The 23273-nt window shown below is 39.8% G+C and overlaps 1 protein-coding gene across 9 annotated transcripts in view; it reads right to left on the bottom strand.

Annotated features, from left to right (window-relative positions):
* The window catches only part of LOC138735896 (copine-1-like), an 85181-nt gene that overhangs the window by 35291 nt on the left and 26617 nt on the right, over positions 1–23273 (bottom strand). The window contains exon 1 of one of the 9 annotated variants that reach the window (XM_069884507.1): positions 2679–2752. The exons of 7 other annotated variants lie outside the window; for them this stretch is intronic. The gene's annotated coding sequence lies outside the window, so the exon portion shown is untranslated. Of the gene's footprint in view, positions 1–2673; positions 2753–23273 lie in introns of those variants that run through there. One more of the 9 variants, XM_069884509.1, reaches the window with a different exon arrangement.

Here is a 23273-nt window from a genome sequence, read left to right as displayed (position 1 = left end):
TAAAAGTGCAGAGAAAGCCTGAAATACTTTCTTCCAATATTTCTCAAGACTGGCATGTACAGAACATATGAATTAATAAACTTCTCCATTGTTGCATTCATCACAAGGACGAGATACATCCGCATAAAGTGGCGGACACATAAAGATGAGATGTTAACCAATTTGAAAATTACATTCCAAGTTTCTTCAGAGATTAAAAGATGCAAGTTCTGTTCCCAGGCTTTTTTAATTTAAATGAGTGAGCCTCTCTTAATCCCAACAATATATCATAAATGTTAGATAATGAACCATTGTAAAGATTGTAAATTAAAAATTACATCTATTAAATTCTTATCAGTCGTCTTAAGAAATGTATGTAATTGAGATTGTAAAAAATATCTAATCTGAAGATAATGAAAAAATCTGAAGATAATGAAAAAATGAATATTTGGTAGACTGTATTTAACTGAAAGTTGTTCAAAGGAAGCAAGACTCCCCTCGACAAATAAATCTTTAAAACATTTAATCCCCAAACTATACCATTCTTTAAAAATTACATCAATCACAGAAGGTTTAAATAAATAACTTTTAAAAATACTCAGAGGACGCAAGAAGTGCTGTGAAAAGAAGCTGGTCTCCTATTCACAAACAATAAAGCTCAAGGTCACCCGTAGCTAGTCGGAGTATTTTCACTCATTGGGTTTACAGTCATACAGTTGCACAGCACAGAAACAGACCCTTCAGTTCACCATGTTCTTACTGACCCTTTTGGTTACATTATGACTATGCCTCACCTATTTGTGACATTTAAATGTAGTGATTGCACCTGATTCCAACACCTCTGGCAGAACTCCAGATATCAACCACTCTGTGCAACATCAATGCTGACCCTTCAAGATTTCCTCTCACATTAAATCCATGCCCTAATTTTTGATGCCCCTGTGTGGGTTAAAGATTTTGACCTCTCAATCTTGTTTACCCTCAACAATTCACTCCTCGGCATCCTTCGGTTCAGGAAAAATAAGGCCAGCCTTGCTCATCTCTCCTCCAAACTAAAGTTCAACAATTCACTCCTCGGCATCCTTCGGTTCAGGAAAAATAAGGCCAGCCTTGCTCATCTCTCCTCCAAACTAAACTTCTCCAATCCAGGAAAAATCCTAGTGAATGTCTTCAGTACTCCCTCCAGTGTAATCACTGCATGTAACCTAGCAGCGTAGTAAAGTTGCAGCACAACTTCCCGACATTTTTATTCTGCACCCCGTCCTATGGTGACAATCATGCCATATACCTTCAGCAACGACTTGCTGGAGGTACTGAGCAGGTCAGACAGCAACCACAGGTAAAAATAGTCAGTGTTTGTGACCGCCATGAACATTGACCATTTCTACACTGGATGCTGTCAGACTTGTTGAGTTCCTCCAGTTTATGCATCTCTAAGGTTTCTCTATGGAATATACATTTTTTCCCACCCTATCAACCTCTGTTGTCTCTTTCGGGGAAGGAAGGATTTGGATTCCAAGGTTTTTGTTCAATAACATTTCTTCACACCCTACCATTTATGGTACATGTTCACCCCTATTTGACTTCCCAAAATGCATCTTGTTGGGATTAGATTCCATCAGTCAATGCTCTGTCCAACTTCCCATCTCAACTATATCCTGCTGTAGTCTTGGACGAGTTGGTATCAACACTAATTTTCACATCATCCACAGATTTGCTAATCATACTTCCTACTTGGTCATTAACAGGAAACACACACTTGTCTGATGGATCAGTGAGGGACGCGCTGTTCTACTGACGGGATTGAGTGTTAACATTCTCAGTACCACTCATTATCAGGAAGCCAAAATCAAATAACCTTGGGCAAGAGGCATGATCCCCAGCAACATTCCACCCCCTTCAAAAGTTGCAACACATTTAATATTTCATAGAACACTACAGCACAGTACAGACCCTTTGGCCCTTGATGTTAAGCCAACCTATATATTCCCACCAAAAAAAAACGAGACCCTTCCTACCTCATACCCCTATTTTTCTTTCAACTATGTGCTTGTTTAAGTCTCTTAACTGGTCCTAAGGCTTCAGCCTCCACCACCACCCCTGGGAAGGCATTCCAGGCACCCACGATTCTCTCTATAATTTTTTTTTTACCCCTGATGTCTCCCCTAAACTTCACTTTGCCAAAAGTCTTTGAAAACATGAGCAAAGTCAGAGGAAAGAACTATCGCTTGATCAGCTGCTTTCCCATTGAATCGTGCAAGTAAGAATCGCTTCCTTCGCCACCGGTTCGCCCTCAATAGACAGCCCCGCCCTGGTTCCCCTCCCAAGTCCCAATATGGAAGATAGGGCCCCAGACCCCTCCTCCCCACCCCAGAACAACAGGAGGTGCTCCACCTCTTCCTGAAGAGAAATGGGGATGAGCAAATCCTGCGGGGTGGCCACACTCCAGGAATGAATTCCCCTCTCGCCTCTTCTATGCCGGTCCCAATGCGAATGCCCCAGGCTACCTAACAACAGGTCCTACAGGTAAAGGAAGCACCACTGCAGATTCAGTGAACACGCAAAATAAAAATGGTGCTGCAAAGTCAGCTGTAGAAAACAGCAGCCCAGTACCCATCCTCTAGCGTGTCACAACGCCAATGGACATGCAACGCGAGCGGCCGGTAGAGAAACCAACAGTAAAAGTCCATGCACCTCACCCTGACCAGGTTCCGCAGCGCTCGTCGCCCAGCTCCAGAATGATACTATTATAGCCCCGCCTCCTGCAGTGATTGGCCGACTGACCGGGGCCCGCATGAGGCATTGGACCGTCTGGTTGTCAATCCAAAATCAAATTCAGCCATCTGCTGAGGACAACTTATTTCCGCCCTGCTGGAAAGGGTGGAGAGGTTGGCGCGCCTGCGTGCACATCCCTGCTACAGTACCTCCACCCAACTCCGTCTGCACTCTTCACAAGATCTTCAACCGCGACACTCGTTAGCTTGCTCTCCAGTAACGATATATATATATTTCAGAAACCAAAACAGTATGTTAAAAACACAAGGCTGGAGAAACTCAGTGTACTTTATATAGCCAAGATACAGAACATGGGTTTCGGGGTTGAGCCAACGAGTCTGGACACAGGCTAAACACAGGAAGAGGTTTTATTAAAACACACGCAAGGAGATCGCAACAGGGGTTATCTTAATCACACACCCTCACATCGGATTTAACATGACCGACACGAGCACAGACTTGGAAGCACAATACAACAACCCAATCACATTGGGTTTTTCTTTCAATCCTGGTGTCCGCTGACTTATGGGCTTTACTCCAAAACAGGATATTCCAGATGCAACTTAGCTCAGTTAGAATCACGATTATTTTGCACAATGATTTTACACAAGAAATCCTGCAGATGCAATACACAAATGTGCTGGGAAAAACTCAGCAGATCACGCAGCATCCATAGGGGGCAAAGGATTTTGACCTGAGCATATAACTGACAAAAGGACAGGCCAGAAACATTGGTTATCCTTCATCATCTACGGATGCTGTGTGACCAGGTCCATTACACAATATTTACCATTTGTGAGACATCCTCGTACAATATATTTTTCTTTAAAATCATGAAGCTATCACCAAGGCAGTCTCATCCGATAAGAGGTGTTCCCTTTGTCATTTTCACCCTCCTCTACTTTCTCTGATACTCAAACCCAGTTCAGATGAAGAGTTTTTGACCCAAAGCATTAACTCTTTCTTTTTCCGTAGACACTTGCTGGCCCAACAATTGTTCTGGCATTTTGTTTTTATATTTTCTTTCTTTGCCAACATTCAACCAACAATTTTCATCAAAAGAATATCATAGTTTAACTTCTTGACATTGATTTTTCAGATTCAATGTCACAAATGCAATATTTCCAGCTACCAGATCTTTGTCTATTTGTCAATTTCTCTCGATAATGTGAGAATACACTTTATTTTATAAACAACCTTCAACCATCTCAAACAGTTCAATGAGTAATCACCATTGAAATGTCGACATCAAATTAACAATGCTCAACCTGTGCAATTAAGGTAGAACCAATGTCTCAAAGACAGAAGATGCCAAGGATCAGTCCCACTACAGTTTAGGCAGACACTTCATGGCTGCGTCAAGAGAGCAGCAATTAAGAGTGTACTTGCTCTCTCTCTCTCTCGTACAATATAACCATATAACTGTTTATGGCGTGGAAACAGGCCATCTTGCAAGAGAACTGTTATACATCAACACCGCACCTCTTCAGCTGCTAGAACTGGCTTCAAATGTCCAGTTGTAATCCACAAGAAATTTGCAACTTTCTGGCTTAGCCTCATTGGGGCAAATATTATGCCATGATGATAAAAGCTGCTCATTTTAAGAAAGCAAAAGATAATCTGAGAGCTGGTTCCTTGTGATAATATGCATCACAATGTACTAAAAAGAATGTGAGAAAGGAGTCCTAAAATGAGTAGTGATCCTTCCAGATGAAGTTTATACTTTGTATTGTACTTTAAGATGTTTGTTTCTACAAAAGATGCCAAAGTTAGAATCATGAGACAATACAGGCCATTCAGCCCATATATCTGTGTCAGCTAATCCATGCTTTCAAGATTCCTTTGTCATGTAAAAGTACAGAACATGTAACATTACACAAAATTGCCATCTGCCTGCCAAAAGGAAAAGAGTCACCATTATTAGTGTGGCCTGGCGCCCCTTACAGTAAGGGGTGAAGTGAAGCAAGAGTCCCTTCAGAGTTGGACTCAACACCCTTTAGATCATTTCCACTTGACAGTTATCCAACTCATTTTCAATGTTGTTTTCCATGCAATGTTGCTTCCACTGCCCTCAGGAAGTTGGTTGCAGAACACCTTCACTACCTGACAAAGGGCCCAGGTTGAAAGGTTAGTCACCTTTTACTCCCTAGAGATGCTGGGTGACCTGCTGAATTTCTCCAGCACATGTGGCAAACTGTATTTTCCCTCACTTGATCCATGGTTCTTTTACCAATTACCTTAAGTCACCTCTGATTTCACTACCAAATTTTGTACTCTACTAAATCTACCCCTGACCTTCTTTTCTTCAAGAATAATTCCAAGTTCTCTACATAACTGAAGTTCCAGATTCTAATGACTATTTCAAAAAGTCTTAATTTTCTCTCACAATTAACATTTTATTGAAGAAATGTTACTTTTTTAGATTAATTTTCAACTAAATTTACTAAACCACATTCTAATTTAAACCTAAATGTTTATACTTGCAAGATGTTGAATTATTACCAGGACCTTGCAAGTCTATGCACTCATCCCCCTACTACATTCCCTGTACATGGCCAAACATCTCTCCAACTCCAGGTATAAATCTGCAGTCAACACTACTGTTGTAGGATCTCTAATAATAACAAGTAAAATTATAAAAAGGAAAGGGACTTTCAGCTTGGTGCCAAGACAATTTCTCCCTCAATGTCAACAGGACCAAGGATCTTCTTATAAACTTCCAGAAGAGGCATCGCTAGTCTACTTCAATAGTGATGAGAGGGAGATACTGAACAGCTTCAAGTTCCTGGTAATAAGAAGAATCAGAATTTATTGTTGTCATGAATTCTCTCTTTTGCTACATCACAGTCCAAATATTGCTATAAATTACATTTAAAATTAAATGAATGAGGGCAAAAAAAAATACAGTGGGGTAGTGTCTGTGGTTCAATGTCCATTTCGAAATCTGATGGCAGAGGAGAAGCAGCTGTTTTCATAATGTTGGGTATTTGTCTTCAAGCTCCTGTACCTCCCTCTCGATGGCAGCAGACCCAGCCTCATGAAGAAAGCAGGTCAGGAGTTTGTGGAGGTTTGGTATGATACCATAAACACTGGCAAATTTCTACAGATGTATGATGGAAAGTGTGCTGACAGTCAGGCACAGAAACACCAATACCCCTGAGCACAAAGCCTTCCAAAAGGTAGTGGACACAGCCCAGGACATCACAAGCAAAACCTTTCCCACTATCGAGTGCATCTACAGGGAAATCTGCAGTCAGAGGACAGAAGCAATCATCAAAGACCCACACCACCCAGCACATGCTCTGTTCTCCCTGCTGACATCAGGAAAGATGTATAGGTGACACAAGATTCGCATGTCCAGCTTCAGGAACAGTTGCTCCCCCTCCACCATCAGACTCAACGACAAACTCAATCAGAGACTCATTTAAGAACTCTTACTTGTGCACTTTATTGATTTTCTTTTGTTCTCTCTCTATTACACAGTTTACATTCATTATGTTTACAGTTCTTTGTTTGTTTACATGTTTTATGCTGCGTACAATTAATTTTTTTGCATTATCAATTAGTGGTAATTCTGCTGTGCCACAGGAAAAGTGAATCTCAGGGTATGTGATGTCTAACGATAAATCTGAAATTTGAATAAGAAGGCATGGTCGGGTTGGTGGGGGTCCTTGACGATAGAGGTTGCTTTCTTAAGACACCGTCTCTTTTAGACGTCCCTAATGGAGCAAAGATTCGTGCCTGTGATAGCACTAGCCAAGTTCACAACTCTCTGTAGTGTCCAGTGACTTTTCCTGGTCCCCCTTTGTTTCACCCAATGGCCTACTAGTATCTCTATTTCCTCAGAATAGAATGGATTGAAACACATGGTGTGTTTGATGGCATTAAACTTTTGTTTGGCTTAATTCAACATCAGCAATATTCTTAAGTGCTCTAAAGCAAAGTGGTGTATCACTTAACAATAGACAGCCACCACAGGACATGCAACTATGCAGTGTTCCAGTACCACAGAACTGGATGGTCATCAGATAATAACTGGATCCTGGTGTTAGAGGAACTTCTATTGGAGCATTTTGCCAAATGCATCTTTGCAAACCAAACTTTCTCAATATAATATGGATGAAATTTCAAAGTCATGACTCAAATCAAGGAAACCTCTGGAGGAGTTCAAAAGTGGAAGAACATTAGCATTATTCTGTTGAGATCCCCAATGTCCTAAACAAAAACCTCATCACCAATCCTAATTCCTCAGCCAAGGTTTCCCACACAACATAGTCTGAAATGGCCACAAACCTGTTGACCTGCCCCACTGTACAACACGGCCCTCTACAATAAAGGTTCACAATTGGACTCTGGAGACCTACTGAGTTCCTCCAGTGTTTCTGTTACTTTTACTGGAAAACAGGGATCATGTTTCACATCTCAGGAGCCACGCCTGTGTGAAGCCATAGCTTGACGATGACACTAACCATTACTTTTAACATGCCAGTGGAGACCAAGACCCCAAACCCAACATAAAAATCAATTTCATAGATCAGTAAAACACAGGAACAGGTCCTTTAGCTCAAAATGTCTGCACTGAACACAATGCCAAATGAAACCAATCTCTTCCATCTGCACATGATCCTGATCCCTCCATTCTTTGCAAAATACAGAGCTTCCTACAGAGATTGGTATGGTCAAATATCCTGCTTCTACATTATCGTCTTTTTTAAAGTTTTGTTAAACATTCCTTAATGTTTAATTTAACAGTTGAGCTTTCACACAATTCAGATTTATTGTCAGAATACATACAAAACATCACATACCACCCTGAGATTCTTTTTCCTGTGGGCAAGGCAGAAATACCACTTAATGGCAGTGCAAAAAAGACTCAACGTACACATGTAAGCAAATTTAAAAACAAACAAACTGACTGCGATGCAGAGAAAAAAAATCTACAATAAAGTGCAAAAGTAAGAGACCTTTAAGACCCTGATTTTGTTGATCAGGAGTCTAATGGTGGAGGGGTAACTGCTGTTCCTGAACATGGTAATGCAAGTCTTGTGGAACCTATACCTCTTACTTGATGGTAGCAGCGAGAACAGAGTGTGTGCTGGGCAGTGTGGAACCTTGATTGCTGCTGCTTTACGACAGCATTCCTTGGAGATGCTCTCAATGGTGGGGACAGATTTACCCATGATGTCCACTACATTTTACAGGGCTTTATGATCATGGATATTGGTGTCCCCATACCAGACCATGATACAGGCAGTCAGCAAACTTTCCACCACACATCTGTAGAAATTTGCCCACACAAACTCCTGAGGAAGTAGAGGCACTAATGCCATTTGTGTCTTGGGTCCAAAAAAGATCCTCTGAGATATTGCCTCCCAAGAACTTAAATTTTCTCACCCCCTCCACCTCTGATCTCCCAAGGATTGTATACCTCTGGCTTTCCCTTCCTGAAGTCAACAATCAGATGCTTAGTTTTGGTGACGTTGAGCATGAGCACTATTCAGCCAAGATTTCAATCTCCCTCCTTTATGCTGACTCATCACCCCCTTTTATACAACCCAGTTCCGAGATATCGTCAGCGAATTTGTAGATAGTGTTGTCATACTGAACAACAGTCGTAGGTGTAAAATGAATAGAGCATATTAGGTAGCATTGAAAAAATCTACAAGATCATGTATCTACCGCAGGGATTCCTTGCAAAGTAATGACAGACAGCAACCTTTAATCACAAGCCCACTGATGCCTAGGCCTCAATGTCTACAGATACTTCACGACACCCCTGAACTATTCAAGGGGATGCAGTTCCCAAAGCAATAACTCCACTAACAGACAGGTGCAGACAGAGCTGCCAAATAAGTCCTACATCTGACAAAAAATTCAGCATACCAGAGGTCAGGCATCATGATCCAAATTTAGCAACTTAGCACTGAATAACACTGCAAGTTGTGGTTCAGGGGATGATGCTCTCGCTTCGGAGACACACATCAGTGAATCCCACAGCAGATCCCCAAAAAGGACATTCAGTTCTGAGCTTTGTCACTGGAAGAGATTATTTGAAGATAGTCAAGTTGTGTAAGAGTGTAGGGCCATGGAAAGAAAGGGTGGCAGGAAATGAACTTTGGCCTGCATTCCAGGTGGGATTTTTAAGATAAATATTTTATGGGTCTTCAGTGATTAGAGATTCATTGAGGTGGAATTTGAAGTTTCAAATGGTCCAGACATCAAGATCTCACCTCTACACTTCTGCATCTTTCAGACATTTGTCCTATAGATGTTCAAAACCTTTTTCTTAATTCATCTGTTATCTAATTTCATATTTTGTCTCAATCATAAGCCCAGAAGTGAAAGAGTGAGCTACACAACTTGTACACCACAAAAGATCAATGAAATCAGCCTCCTGCGCGAAGACAGATAAATGCACTCGACCCGCAGTCATGGAACAAGCATCTCAGTACCAAGTTTGCCAACTTTCAAAATTGAAACAAAGAAAGTACTTTGGCAAGTGTAAAGATCATGGTGAAAACCCAAAAAGGATGTGAAAGGCATGAGGGAAAAACAAACCTTGTTTTCTCTCTCACCTACTGCTGAGAAGCATCTACCTTGCTGAATCCCAGCAGTGGGGCAAAATAATGAAAAGCGTGAAAGTGGTTAAAAAAAATCTACTTTTCATAATTTAAATAAATACCAAAGTTTACTTGCATGGCTCTAGTGACTGTTGTTAATTGAGAACATTTTCCCTGGTATACACTTCATTTCATATCAGAAATAGTTGCATTGAGACTGCCTCATTAACTCCATGGTCAGTGCATTACCAACTCAGACAAGACACAACAGTGCAACCCACAATAATACCCTAACAACGCCATCGGTGTGAAATCATGCATTGAGCAGGGTTTTGAGCCCATTTCATTGTAGTAAAGTTTCATCCAATAACTGAATACACTGAACCAAGCTGCCAACAAACTTCAGGAAAAAAAAAGTGTAAAGTGGCTTTTCCAAGTCAGGAAATGAGCTCTGACCACCTTTTTGATCACGACGTCTTCATAATTGGAGGAATTTCAGTAAATCAGAAGGCACGGCCATTCTATGGTGACTATCCAACTCTACAGACATCAATCTATTCTTTCCTGTAGACACTATCTGAAACAAAACCAGACTGTTTGAAGCCTCTGAACAATCTTAAGATCCCATGCTGAGCTTCTGTATAACAATTACCATGACTGCCAATATTCACCTCCTCTAACATCACCAATCTCCCCCCCCCCCCCCCATCTGTTGATTGGAGTGAGGAGTGTGAGAGTTGAACATAGGAAATGCCAGATGCTGAGATTTGGACACATGAAGGTGGTGTGGATCCTCGACTGCTGCTTCTCTCCCTCCGACAGCAGCGTTCCTTGTAGATGTTCTCAATAATGGAGAGTTTTACCTGTGATGTGCTGGGCTGTGACCTATACCTTTTGTGGGGCTTACCTTGTGAAGGTCTCAAACTCGCCATTATGGCTTGGCAATAATTTTGTTTGTTAATACGTCTCCAAAGCACCTTGAAATGTATTATTAATAGTTGTTATTACTGAATGACTAGCTTAAGACTGACAGGAAATTTATGGCAGAGGAAGCCATCTGTGTTGCCTGAAGAGCAGCCATCACGTGTCATTCTACAGCCAGGTCTCAGCCACAGGCCTGAAGGTGACATCTCACCCAGCTCAATTTCAAATGCACGTTTGTCTCCTACATCTTTTCAGGCACAATGTTCCAGACCTCCATCACTCTCTGGATGAAAACAAAATTGTCCTCTTTTCTCCTCTAATCCTTCCAATGGTATCTTAAATCAATATCCAGATTATTGGTCTCTCAAGACCCACCACAGAAAAGGCAACTCAGTTCAGATTCAGATTACAAGATCACACAAGATAAAGGAGCAGAAGCAGGCCACTAGGCCCATCTAGTCTGTTCCGTGACTCTCCACTAAGCTGAACTATGCTCACACCTAGTTCCAATTTCCAGCCTTTTTCCCCATATACTTCGATACCCTTGCTAATTAGATACTTATCAATTTCCTGTTTAAATTCTCCCAATGATCTGGTCTCCATCAGTGTATGCGGCAGTGAGTTCCACAAATCCATGACCCTCTGACTAAAGAAGTTCTTCCTTATCTCTGTTTTAAATGGATAACTTCTAATTTTTAGACTGTGACCCCTTGTCCTTGATTCACCCACCAAGGGAAACAACTTATCTACATCCACTCTGTCAAAACCTTTCATAATTTGAAATGTCTCTAGGAGATCCCCACCTATTCTTCTATACTCCAATGAATACAATCCAAGAGCTGCCAAATATTCCTCATACGTTAACCCTTGCATTCTAGGAATCATCCTAGTAAATCTCCTCTGCACCCTCTCCAACATCACATCCTTTCTAAGATAGGAGGTTCAGATTTATTGTCAGAGTACATATATGACATCATACTCCACCCTGAGATTCTTTTTCCTGCAGGTGAGGCAAAATTACCACTTATTGGCAGGGCAAAAAACTGTGCGCAACATACACTTGCAAACAAATAAAGAAATGTGACCAAACTTTCAGTGCAATAGAGCAGGAAAAAAAATAAAGTGCAAAAGTAAGAGTCCCTAAATAAGTCCCTGATTGAGTTTGCTGTTGTAGTGTCTGATGGTGGAGGGGGAGCAATTTTTCCTGAACCTGGTGGTGTGAGTCTTGTGGTACCTATACGTCTTTCCTGAGGGCAGCAGCGAGAACAGAGCTTGTGCTGAGTGGTGTGGATCCTTGATGATTGCTGCTGCTCTCCAATGGCAGCGTTCCCTGTAGATGTTCTTGATTATGGGGAGAGTTTTGCCTGTGAAGTTCTGGTCTGTGTCCATTACATGTTGCAGGGCTTTTTGTTCAGGGGTTTTGGTGTCCCCATACCAGACCATGATGCAGCAGGTCAGCCACATTGCACCACACATTTGTAGAAATTTGCCAAGGTTTCTGATGTCATACAAACCTCCACGAACTCCTCAGGAAGTAGAGGTGCTGACGTGCTTTCTTCATGATGCCATTAGTGTTTGGTCCAGGAACAATCTTCCTAGATAATGACTCCCAAGAACTTACATTTATTCACCCTCTCTACCAATGTACACGTCTGGTTTTCCCTTCCTGAAGTTAATAATTAGCTCCTTGGTTTTGGTGACAGTTCAGTGGGAGGTTTAGGTTGGTGCACTATTTAGTCACCCCACAACAAAAAGTCAGCAATTTTGTAGATGGTGTTGTCATTCGAGCCACACATTTATAGGTGTATAGCAGGTAGAGCAGGGAGATAAGAATCTGTGGTGCTCACCTTTTTCAAAATATTTTTGAGTTTAACATAACAATCCATATACAAAATATTAATAAAGGCAAAATAATAACATATACATAGCAAAATTAAATACACAGCATGCCATATTTTAAATTCCATCCTTGTTTATTAAATGTGATTATCTGTTAAAATAATTATAATAAATCAGTTAATTACTTATAACAAATCACATTACATCTTAATAAGATCTTAAATAAAAAAGGATATTATACAGGATAATTATAATTAAACCAACAAATCCACTTATCTGAAAAAAACCTAAAACTAATCTAACCCCCCTCCTCTAATCAAGGATACAAAAAATACAAAGATGGATCAAGTTGTGACCTCTAGAAGATCAGAAGTGAAGCAACCAAATCCTCCAAAACTGGCAGTTATGATAATATTCAATAAATGGGCCCCATACCTTGTCAAACTGAAACTTTTTCATCTTTAATACTACACCCAATTTTCTTGAAGCTTAGATATGACATTACATCCTGTAGCCATTGTGCACAAGTCAGTGAGAGTTCATCCTCCCATTTCAATTAAACTGCTCATCTGGCTATCAACGTACTAAAAGCTAAAACTTTCTCTCGAGATGCTGATAAAAGTTTATCTGGTTCACGTGAAAATCATTAACAAAGAATTAAAAATATTCTGCAAATAACTTTGTAATTTAGGACATTCCAAAACATATGAATCAGTGAGGCTTCAAAAATTTTACACTTTTCACAAAATGGATCAACACCCACACTGAACCGGGAAAATTGGAGTTTAGATGTGTATTCTGTGTATCACTTTAAATTGTAATAAACAATGTCTTGCACAAAATGAAGATTCATTGATCAAACTAAGAGTGGAATACCAATATTCATCTGAAAAAGTTATATTAAGATCACGTTCCCAAAAATTTTCAATCTTAACCATTGGGATTAATCTTAAATCCAATAGATCAATATATATATGCAATATCAGTTTGCTGTGAACAAATTGTAGGTCAAAAAGTAAATCAAGAATATTTAAATCTGAAATTTGAGGAAAAGTCTAAAAATGTCTATTAGAAATTGTTCAAAAGAAGCAAAGTCATTTCGAATAAATAAATCTTTAAAATTTTTAAACATCAAATTTGTACGAATTCTTAAAGCCTTCATCTAATAATGAAGGTGGAAAAAGATGGTTATCTATAATAGAACTAGCCAGGGAAAAATTATTATAGCCAAAAAATTTCCTAAACTGAGCCTATATTCTCAATCTAATTCTCATGATTGGATTATGTGTCAATTTAGAAAATGAAAAAGGTAAAGAAGAACCTAAAATTGGCAACATAGATGATTTCTTAGAAAGTTCAGTTCCATTTCTGCCCAAGGGGACTTGTTAATTTATCAAATTTTAATAAAACTGTGTAGTAATAAAATCTAAAATTTGGAAGTGAGATTCCCCATTCCTAATCATTTTCTGAAGATGGGCTTTACTTATGTGGTTGTTTTCTCTGCTGTATAAATGAAAAAAATGATCGAATCTGATGAATTAAAAGAGTACTTAGGAATAAAAATTGGTAAGGCTTGAAAAAAAATACAAAAATTTAAGCAGAATATTCATTTTAATTGAATTAATAAATCCAATCATTGTAATTGAAAGTGGTGACCATCCCAATAAAATAATATTTTAATCTGATTAAGTAATGCTATAAAATTTTCTTTCATAAAAGATTCTTATAACTTTTTGTAATAGTGATTCCTAAATATTAAAAAAAATTATTTATCACACTATGAACCATATCAACCAAAATATGTACAGACGTTTCTCATTAAATATAGTGATATTTCCCCCTTTTCTCCCCCCTCCCTCCAAGTAATTCCTAAATATTGAAACTGATCATGAACTATTTTAAACGTAAATTTAGAATACATAGAAAGAGACCTTTTAAAAGGTAAAAGTTCACTCTTATGTTAATTTATTTTATATCCTGAAAATTGTCCAAACTGAGCGAACATAGTCAACATATTTGGTAAAGAAACCTCCAGATTTGAAATAAAAGGCAATAAATCATCTGCATAAAGAGAAACTTTATGTTCAATTATGTTTAAATTCTGCAGTCTCAGAGACACTGCTAACGATTATATCAAACAGAAAAGGACTTGACGGACATTCTTGTTATGTTCCCCTTTTCTCATCTGTTCCTAATTAAAAACACAACGTGTATCTAAATTTTCCTGTTCTTTTATTTGATAATAATGAAGTGAGTTAATATCTGAACTCATGTGGCGTCTAAATTTCAGCCATCACTTATTGAATATCGTAAGCCCAACTGTGTTGTATTAAATTCCACTAAAGTTGGATTTGAGTCATTTCCTGTTGTAAAGTTATTTGGATTTAATGACTGTCATCCAATACTGATGATAACTGATCACACTAAACATAAGAGACACTTTCTAAATGCCTCTATAGTTACGTAAATATAACGGTTTATCATAAAGTCAAAACACAGAAATGCTGGAGGAACTCGGTTGGTTTTGCAGAATCCACAGGAGGTAAGATATATTACCAATGTTTCGGGCCTCAGTCCTTCTTCAAGGTATGTATTTTTTTTTAAAAACAGGCGTCGGAATTAAAGGCTGGAGGAAGAATGGCAGGAGGTGAAGCCCAGAGCCACACACAAAAATGGAAAGGTGAGAATTGATTCTGGCTCTGTGAAAGGAGACAGGTGGGTGGGTGGTGGGGCAGCAGGAGGAGATGGGGGTTTTAATAGTAACCATTGGTCTGTTCTCCTCCCATTCTTCCTCTTTTCTTTCCCCAGCCTTTAATTCAAATGCCTGCTTTTCCCCCCCCCCCTAAATGTACCTCGAGGAAGGGCTCAGGTGAAATACCTTTACCTCTTACGGACGCTGCAAGGCCAGACGAGTTCCCCCAGCATTTCTGTGTTTTAACTACAATCACAACATCTGCAGACGTTCATGATTCACTGTTTATCACAAAGCACTGCCTTGTGAGGGTTACTATTTTCAAGCTTCAGAGTACAAAACCCAGATTAGCGCTCCTGTTGCAGTGTTGAAAGGAGGCTGGACTGTCAAAGTGGACATTAGCATTAGACAGAAGCCCCAGGTGAATACTCTCAGGTGGAAGGAAGTGAAGGAGAAGCCATTTACCCATTATTCCATATATTTCTATCTCAACTAATTTTTACTTGAAAATATGCTATTATTGTGGACTCTGAGAAAACACAAACAATGCAGAAGCTAGAATCTTGAGCAATCTTGCTGGAAAAACTTGGTAGTTCAGGCAGCATCCATGGTCAATGTTTTGGCTTGGGATCCTTCATCGATTCGAGTTTCTCCAGCTTCTAGTTGATAACTCGATGTTGCCTTTGACCTCGATAACATTAACCATTGTATGATTTTTTTTTAGAAATGTCTAATCTATCAAATCCTTTTACCTTGAGATCAATCTTTAGTTTATCCTTGTGATTTGTGCGAGCTGGTTGCATGTAAATTAACTATAGTTCCCCAAATTCAGAAAATATAGTTTCTCAGGTATATGCTGTGAAATGCTTTGGGATGTTCCTTGGTTGGGAACAGCACAGGACAACTCCAAGTTCTTGCTTTACTCAAAAAATTAAATATTATGCATGCAACATTGCCTTAAGTTGTTATCTGATCATTTAAGTTGCTGGTGTATACCAAATGCAATTGTATTGTATGTGTGTTAGTGCCCAAGAACATAGCAAAACAAGACATTAGAATGGGATGTCATTCCATTCCTCAAGTCTGCATCACCATTCACCAAATCACAGATCATCAACTACTTTCCACTCTCCTGCCCTATTCCCATATTTCTCGATTCCTTTAACTTCCAGAAATCCATCAACAATGGAGTTCTCCAGGCTCTGAACTCCAGATTCACCATCCCCTGAAGAAATGTCTTCTGAGACAATTATCTCTGGGGTCTAGATCAGCCATTCTCAACCTTTTTTTTTGGCTGAGGCCCCCTTAGGACTCTGCTATGTTTATCTACCCCCTTCCCTTTGAAGCAGTCAAGTTTAGTTGCTTTCTTCTGTACTTCTCTCCTACCAACTACATAAAAAAAATTTTTAAATCATGATTTCAGACTGTGCCCCCCCTACCTTTAAATGTGCAGTGTCCCTCCCCTAGGAGAGCCATATGGTCATCCTCCCTCCATTGATTTTGTTGAGCTCTCCAAGGATATTGTATGTTTCAATGAGGTCCCCAAAATATTGTAGTTTTGTTGACTGAGCGGTCTCCCATTAATTCAGTACTTTTTAAATAGTTGAAATCTTTTCAATCTCACACTTCCTGAGGCAGTGACTGAGAAAAATATTAACGCAAAACATGACGAAGTATGAGATTCGGGTCTTAGACAAAATCTGAAGTGAACCTGGTCCATTCCCCAGATGACTAGTTCAGGACAAAGCCATTAAGGATATTGGGCCATTTCACGAGATTGGGACAGATTTGTACTTCAACTCTTCTGATTCACATTACTTTACACCTTCCCAAAAATCTATTCATCTCAGTCCCAAATTGCTCACTTTACTCCCTGACATTCACAATTTCTCGAGGAAAAGTGCTCCTCATTTCCACTGCACTTTGTGAATGACCCTGCTCCTGATAATCATTCACCAATTGTACCACCACACATGAAGATTTGAATCAGGGTGGCACAGCAAAGAAACAGACCCCTCGGCCCATTGTTTCTTCACTGTTCACTGATTATACCACTCCCATTTCACCACATTAGCTTTGTAGCCTTCAATGTTTTGACACTCTGAACTATTCTGAATCTCTCCAACCAAGGTTATTTCCTACTTCAGTCTGTTGAATCCATACACTTTAAACATATCTCAACTTCCTAAATTAGGATTCATTTGCATGAGACTAAATTAGATAATGCTTTCAAAGAGTCAGTTCCTGCATGTGTGCTGTGAAATTTTAATGATTCCAATCTGCTCTCACATTTTAAGTCTCCCCCCTCCCCCCACCGACCAAAACATATCAATAGTTTTTCACCGTGCATTCCCACCAAAAGGGGGCATTTGAGGCATAACAGCGGGAGGGGTTAATGATAACCCTTGACCGAATGGCAGGAACAGGTGAAATGGGTGCAGCTTGCTGCACGTAAATTGGGCACCAAGGCCAGGAAGTGATTCACAGAACCAGCTACAGGGAAATGTGCTTCAGGATAGGAAACAGAGAGGCAAACGTCATTTAAACAGCCGGCAGTATGGGTGGTGGCTGCTTACATGAATAAACCAAGGCGGTCCAGTAGCATTCCTGTGTTAGGCAACTGTTTGACCATTTCAGGCATGTAACTAATGATGGGCATGATCTAAAACTGAACCGAACAGATGGAGAAGCAACTCCACAACCTCATACCTGCTGCCAGAAAGCCAAACACTAAAGAAATTGCACACAGGTGCACTACCAGTGTTCAGAAATTAATTTACATTTTCTATGAGACTATTCTCAATTTAATTCACAAAGCAACAGGAAGTCAAAATCAATTTCCAAGTCCCAAAGGTGTTAACAGCTATCAACACTCTTTGTAAGGTGTTCAAAAATCAGATCTGGGGTCATTCATCTAGCATCGTTGAGGAGGGGTACAGTCATCCAGAGGGTCGACATCTTTAGAATGGTCAAGCCTAGGGGGGTGGTGATCTTAGCTGAGATTGGTAAGATTTGGTAACCTGGGAAATCGAAAGACAAGGAGAAATGGCAAGAAAATGGAGCTGGGTATAGTAACCATAATCTTATTCAAAGTAGAACAGATGATGACTTGTCCTGACTTGTCAATATATTGTTGCCTCTTCATCAGCATGAGTATGAATCATGGAACACCCCCCCCCCAACAGCACACTGGGAGCATCTTCACCACAACGACTGAAACAGCTGAAAATAGAAGCTCACTAACATTTTTTTTTGAGATAACAAATGATGAAGTAAAACACAAAAGTCTGCACACCCCATGGTTGAAGTAAAAACACAATGCTGGAGAAACTCAGCAGGTCAAACAGTGGCCTTTATGTACATAACCAACGTTTCAGGCTTGAGTCCTTCATCGAGGTAGGACGACACTGACCTTGTTAGCCATGGCCACGAATTAGAGAAGGGATTCCTTCCTGGGATACATCAACCGTGTTTTCTCTCAAGAGAACTGTGGTTGACAGACAGACATAACAGTCAACTCCCTCAGGTTTTGCCAGGTGCTTCAGCTTAGAAAACATGTACAGTGATAATTAACCCTCCAACCTACTCATCTTGGGATGTTGAAGGAAATCAGAGCACTGAATGGTAGGGGAGTGGAAACCACAGTCATGATGTGCAAACTGCCACGAGCAATTACTCTCGATCATTACCTGCAGTGCTGTTAAGTTATACAGTGTAGAAGTAGACCCTTTGGCTCACCGTATCCATGCTGACCTTCACATGTCCACCCAACAACATTATTTTCTTTTTATCACTATTGTCTGTACCCTACCATGCTTTGATCATTCATTTTCAGCTAGGTCAGCCATTCTCAACCTTTTTTGGGTCGGGCTATGGCCCCCTTACAGCTGCTCAAAGTTTATGGGCCCCTTCCCTGTGAAGCAGTCCTTTTGTTTTTACTCCTCTCCTACCGACTACATAGAATACTGCAGCACAATACAGGCTCTTCAGCCCTTTATGTTTATGTTCCGTGAGGTGAAAAGAAAACAAGGCTTTTACTTAAATGTGCTTAGTCGGGGTTGGGGGAGGAGGGTGTGCCACGCAGAGCCCCAGTTGAGAATAGCTGATCACTCCTCATTATGACAATACCTGCATCCAGAACATTCTCAGATTGTGTGTCCTAGAGTGTAACCCCCCTCACTCCTTCACTTTAAACCCAGTTAAACCAGTTTAAAATATTTTTTTATGGGTCACTATCCATCCCATCCATGTCCCTTACAAATATGCATATCTCTATCTGGTCATCCTTTAATGTATCAAGAAGAACATCTCCCCTGATATTTAATTTATGCTATCTCTCTTCACAACTTTTGGGTACATTAAAAACATGCTGGTATATCTGTTGCAGTTCTTTCAAGATTAATCGATTCCAATGCATTGCGCCTGGAACTGTACCCCATGGGCATGTAAACCTGTGACAAAACTGAACTACTTTAGACATGAAGATGTAGGGAGTGGAGAGATGTGAATCATGTGTAGGTGGAAGAGATTATTTAATTTAGCACTGTTTTCAACACAGATGTCATAGCGAGAAGGGCCTGTTCCTATGTCGTATTGTTTATACATTAGCCATCTAATTATAAAGGCTAGCATTCCACAAGCCTGATTTGTACCTCTGCTAGGCTTTAGTGATCAGCATTACTGAGGCCTATAAAATCTGTCAATTTTTCCTAGTTTTCCACCATTTCAGATTATTTTTGACTCAAAATGAATTATTTCATACATGCACTGAAATAGTTTCAGACATTCATCCAGTCTTTGAAGATTATACAAACATGTTCTTGCTCGTGTCTCCCATGAAATGACCAACTTAAATAAACCGCTCTCAATTCATCTAAATACACGATATTTGATGTCACCTATTGTGAAGCCTCTTCCACACCCACAACTTCTGCCTTAAACTGCCTAACACATTTCATAATTAGGTCAATCATTTGCCTTCATTAACAAGAGCATTAATGCTAGCTCTCAGCCATAAAAATACAGATGAACAAATTCAACCCATCTATCATTGAGAAATCAGCATAATGCCCTGTCTGTTGTCCTCAAGAAGCAGCTTGAAATAATGGTTTTTCCCCTCATGTGTCACACTTGGTCCTGGATCCCATTTCTCCCCTTAAGTTCCTGCCAGATATTAATCCGGTCTCTTTTAGAATGAAAAATATTCCACGAGACTTCAAAAGGCTGAAATTTCTCCCACCCAATGTTCCATTAGCAAAATAAAATACTGCAAAAGTTCTGCCTAAACATTGTTATACTATTCACCAGAGTTTGAGGCGCTGGCACCCGAATTCTACATTTTGCTCATACTTTGAAGAAGAGTTCAAGCCTGAAACATTGGTCTTTGTCTTTGCCGCATAAACTACATGGTTTGACCTGTTGAGTTACTCCTGCATTGTTTTTACCTAAACCATTTCTCATTACATTCACAATCTCTCTCCCCAGATTCCATCACTCATCTACACTGTAGAAACAATGAACAGACCAAACTAGATTTCGGCTGTGATGGAGAAAACTTATAGTCATGGGGAGAACTGACAGCACCAGATGTCAGGACTGAACCCAGGTCATTAGTGCTGAGGGAACTCTATCAACTGTGCCATTGTGCTACCTGTTTGTCATACATGGGCATCAGAGTGGTGCTCCAGTAGTTCTATGTAGAAAATTATTTCAGGTTAAAACCCAATTTGAAAATAGAGAAAAGAAAAACCCAAGTAAGTTCAATTTGTAATTTTCTTTTAATTTGCATCTGGCCCAAAAATTTGCAAGAGTAAAACCTTTTATAAAATTAAATCTCCAAGGAGAGAGTAATCAAGCTTTTCTGACATCTAAACTGGAACACAGGGAGTTGATCATCTCCTGTATTTTGGTACATTTGTCTCCTATGGACACTGCGAGACTGGTTGCGTTCCAGCATTTTGGTGTGTTTTTAGTACAATCACAGCATCTGCATTTCATTTGAATATGTGCACTTGTCAGTAATGTAGATCCTGGACTAGTAAATACCCTGTCCTGATCAATACGCACATGTGTACATTTCACCTTGGCAACTTGAAAATTAACTCAGTTAATTAAATAAATCTGGAATAAAAAAGTCAATATCAGTAACCACCAGATTACCTAGCTCATGGAATAGATTTTTTGGGGGATATTTGCCATAATTTCTCAGTTTGGCTTCTGTGATTGGAGACTCTTGACTGCCTTCAGAAATAGTATAGCAAGCCACTTGATCCTGAAATATTCAGGGATGGGCAATAAATCTATTCCTGAAACTGACACTCAAATCCTGTGAATGAATAAGTGGACATTGCAATAAATTATCAACTTACTGGACTTGTGCAACAGCTAATATTTAAAATGTCTATTATGTTAGTTCTAAATGGTGGAATCTCAATTTTGACTACTTAAAATTGAGTGAGTCGAGTTGTCTAACTAATGAAAGGGATAATGTCAGACTGGGAGAGAACGACTGGCACCTCAACATTTTCACTTTTCTCTCTGACCAAAGAGCACAATGCCAAATGGCTAGAAACAAGTAGAATAAGGCATGTCAGTAACTTTAGGGGCTTGGCAAATCTATAGTGTGTATATACTTCTCCAGCTGATGTGAGAAGAGCCAAGTTATCAGAATGTATCATTTTGCATCAAGCTGCAGCGATGATACTTTAAATGCTAAACAAATCTCATTTGGAGCCCATTACTTCTCCATTTATTCATCCAGTGCTTTGGCTGTTGTGACTTGGAACTGAGACACCAATTCTCATTCACTGCACTCCCAGGACTCTACTTCAGCCCTGTTTCAGCTCAATTACAGCTGGTAATCCTCAGCTGTACCGTTGGCATCTCAAGACCCAACTCCCTCACAGTTCTTGTACTTCCCAAATTTTAATCCATGATTGGCTGTGGTGCCTTCATTTGCCACGACTGGGAAAACTCACCATCAGTGATGCTCCTCAAAACCTCTGTCTTCATCCATGCCATAATTTTATTTAATAATCATTCTTCGATAACACATTTTACTGAATCATAGGCATTTCGTACATCCAAATTTGTTGAAACAGATTGCTGTGTACAAGAGAATCCGGTGCACTGGCTCCCCCAAACGGATTTAGCAGTTAATTACTGATTGGGAGTTATTCAAGTCAGTTCCAGAAATTAAATGCCCATTTTTTTCCCCAAATAGGCCTCTGGCAAAAATTCACTGTTGATTTCATTCTTTCCAGCCCCTTCAATTCCCTTGCATCTTGCTTGTGCAATTAAATTCACAGTTTTCTTTCTGGGGTATGCGACTTTGAAGCAAGCAGCAATATTTGCACCATCAGCTTTCTTCCAGGAAGTTAGTCGAGTCATTTTTCTCAGTCACGCTAGAACACAGTAGCAGGTGGAGGCTACTAGGCCCTTTGAACCTGCCCACCATTTAATATTATCACAATTGATCTATGTTGGCCTCAGTAAGATGGCTTCAACTTTCGTGTCAGCTCTCCATACCCCTCTTCTCAATCTATCAAATATTTATCTACCTCCATGTAAACACGACTCATGATCCAGTGTCCATCACTGAACATGGCAGGGAATTCCAGAGATTCATCACCCTCTGCCACAAAAAATTCTACACACCTTAATTTTAAATAATCAAACCCTCATCTTGCAGCTCCAGCTTCTTGTTTAAGACTCTCTCCCTCTTGAAACCATCCTGTTCAAGTCCCCTTAGGATCTTATTTGAATAAGGACACCCTTCATTCTTCTTAACGCCAAGGAATAAAAGTCCAAACTATCCATCCTTTGTAAGACGATCTCATCCCCAGGATTTGGAGGCAGTACAAAGATGGTGTACCAATGTTACTTTATCTTTTAAGGTAAGTGGTCCAAATTCCAGGTGAGGCCACAAAACCTCCCTATTTTTGAACTCCAACCCCTTTGCAATGAAGGTTAACGTGTCGACTTGACTGACCTTCCAGCTAACATTTTGTGATTCATGCACTTAAGCAACCAAATCCCCCTGAACTTCATATAGTGTCAATCTCTCAATTTCAATAGCTTGCCATTTGTTTTTGATTTTAAAACCAGAGTGTAGGACTTCTCCATATTAAACTCCCATTTATCAGTCTTTTACCTACTCGATTTATAAAAAAGTTTCAAAAACACGGTATCCTTCTCACAACATGCCCTTCCACCTATTTCAGTAAAATGAGCACATTTGTGAAGGATACATACTGTCCCTTCAGGACATTCATGTAAATAGTGAAGAAATGAGGGCCAAGAACTGATCCCCAAGGTACTCCTCCAGTTACATCCCTCCAGGCTTTAAAGCACCTATTTATTCCAATTCTGTTTTCTATGACAATGTTTTCAATCGATTCTAATGCACTTCCTCTGATACCATGGACTTTTAATTTATGCAGAGTGAAACAAGAAAGGCCGCTGGAGCTGTGATTGTAGTCAAAACCCAAATGCTGGAGGAACTC

The sequence above is a fragment of the Narcine bancroftii genome, chromosome 6 (genome assembly GCF_036971445.1).
Source record: "Narcine bancroftii isolate sNarBan1 chromosome 6, sNarBan1.hap1, whole genome shotgun sequence".
NCBI classification, from domain to species: domain Eukaryota; kingdom Metazoa; phylum Chordata; class Chondrichthyes; order Torpediniformes; family Narcinidae; genus Narcine; species Narcine bancroftii.
This window is presented reverse-complemented; position numbering and strand designations above follow the sequence as displayed.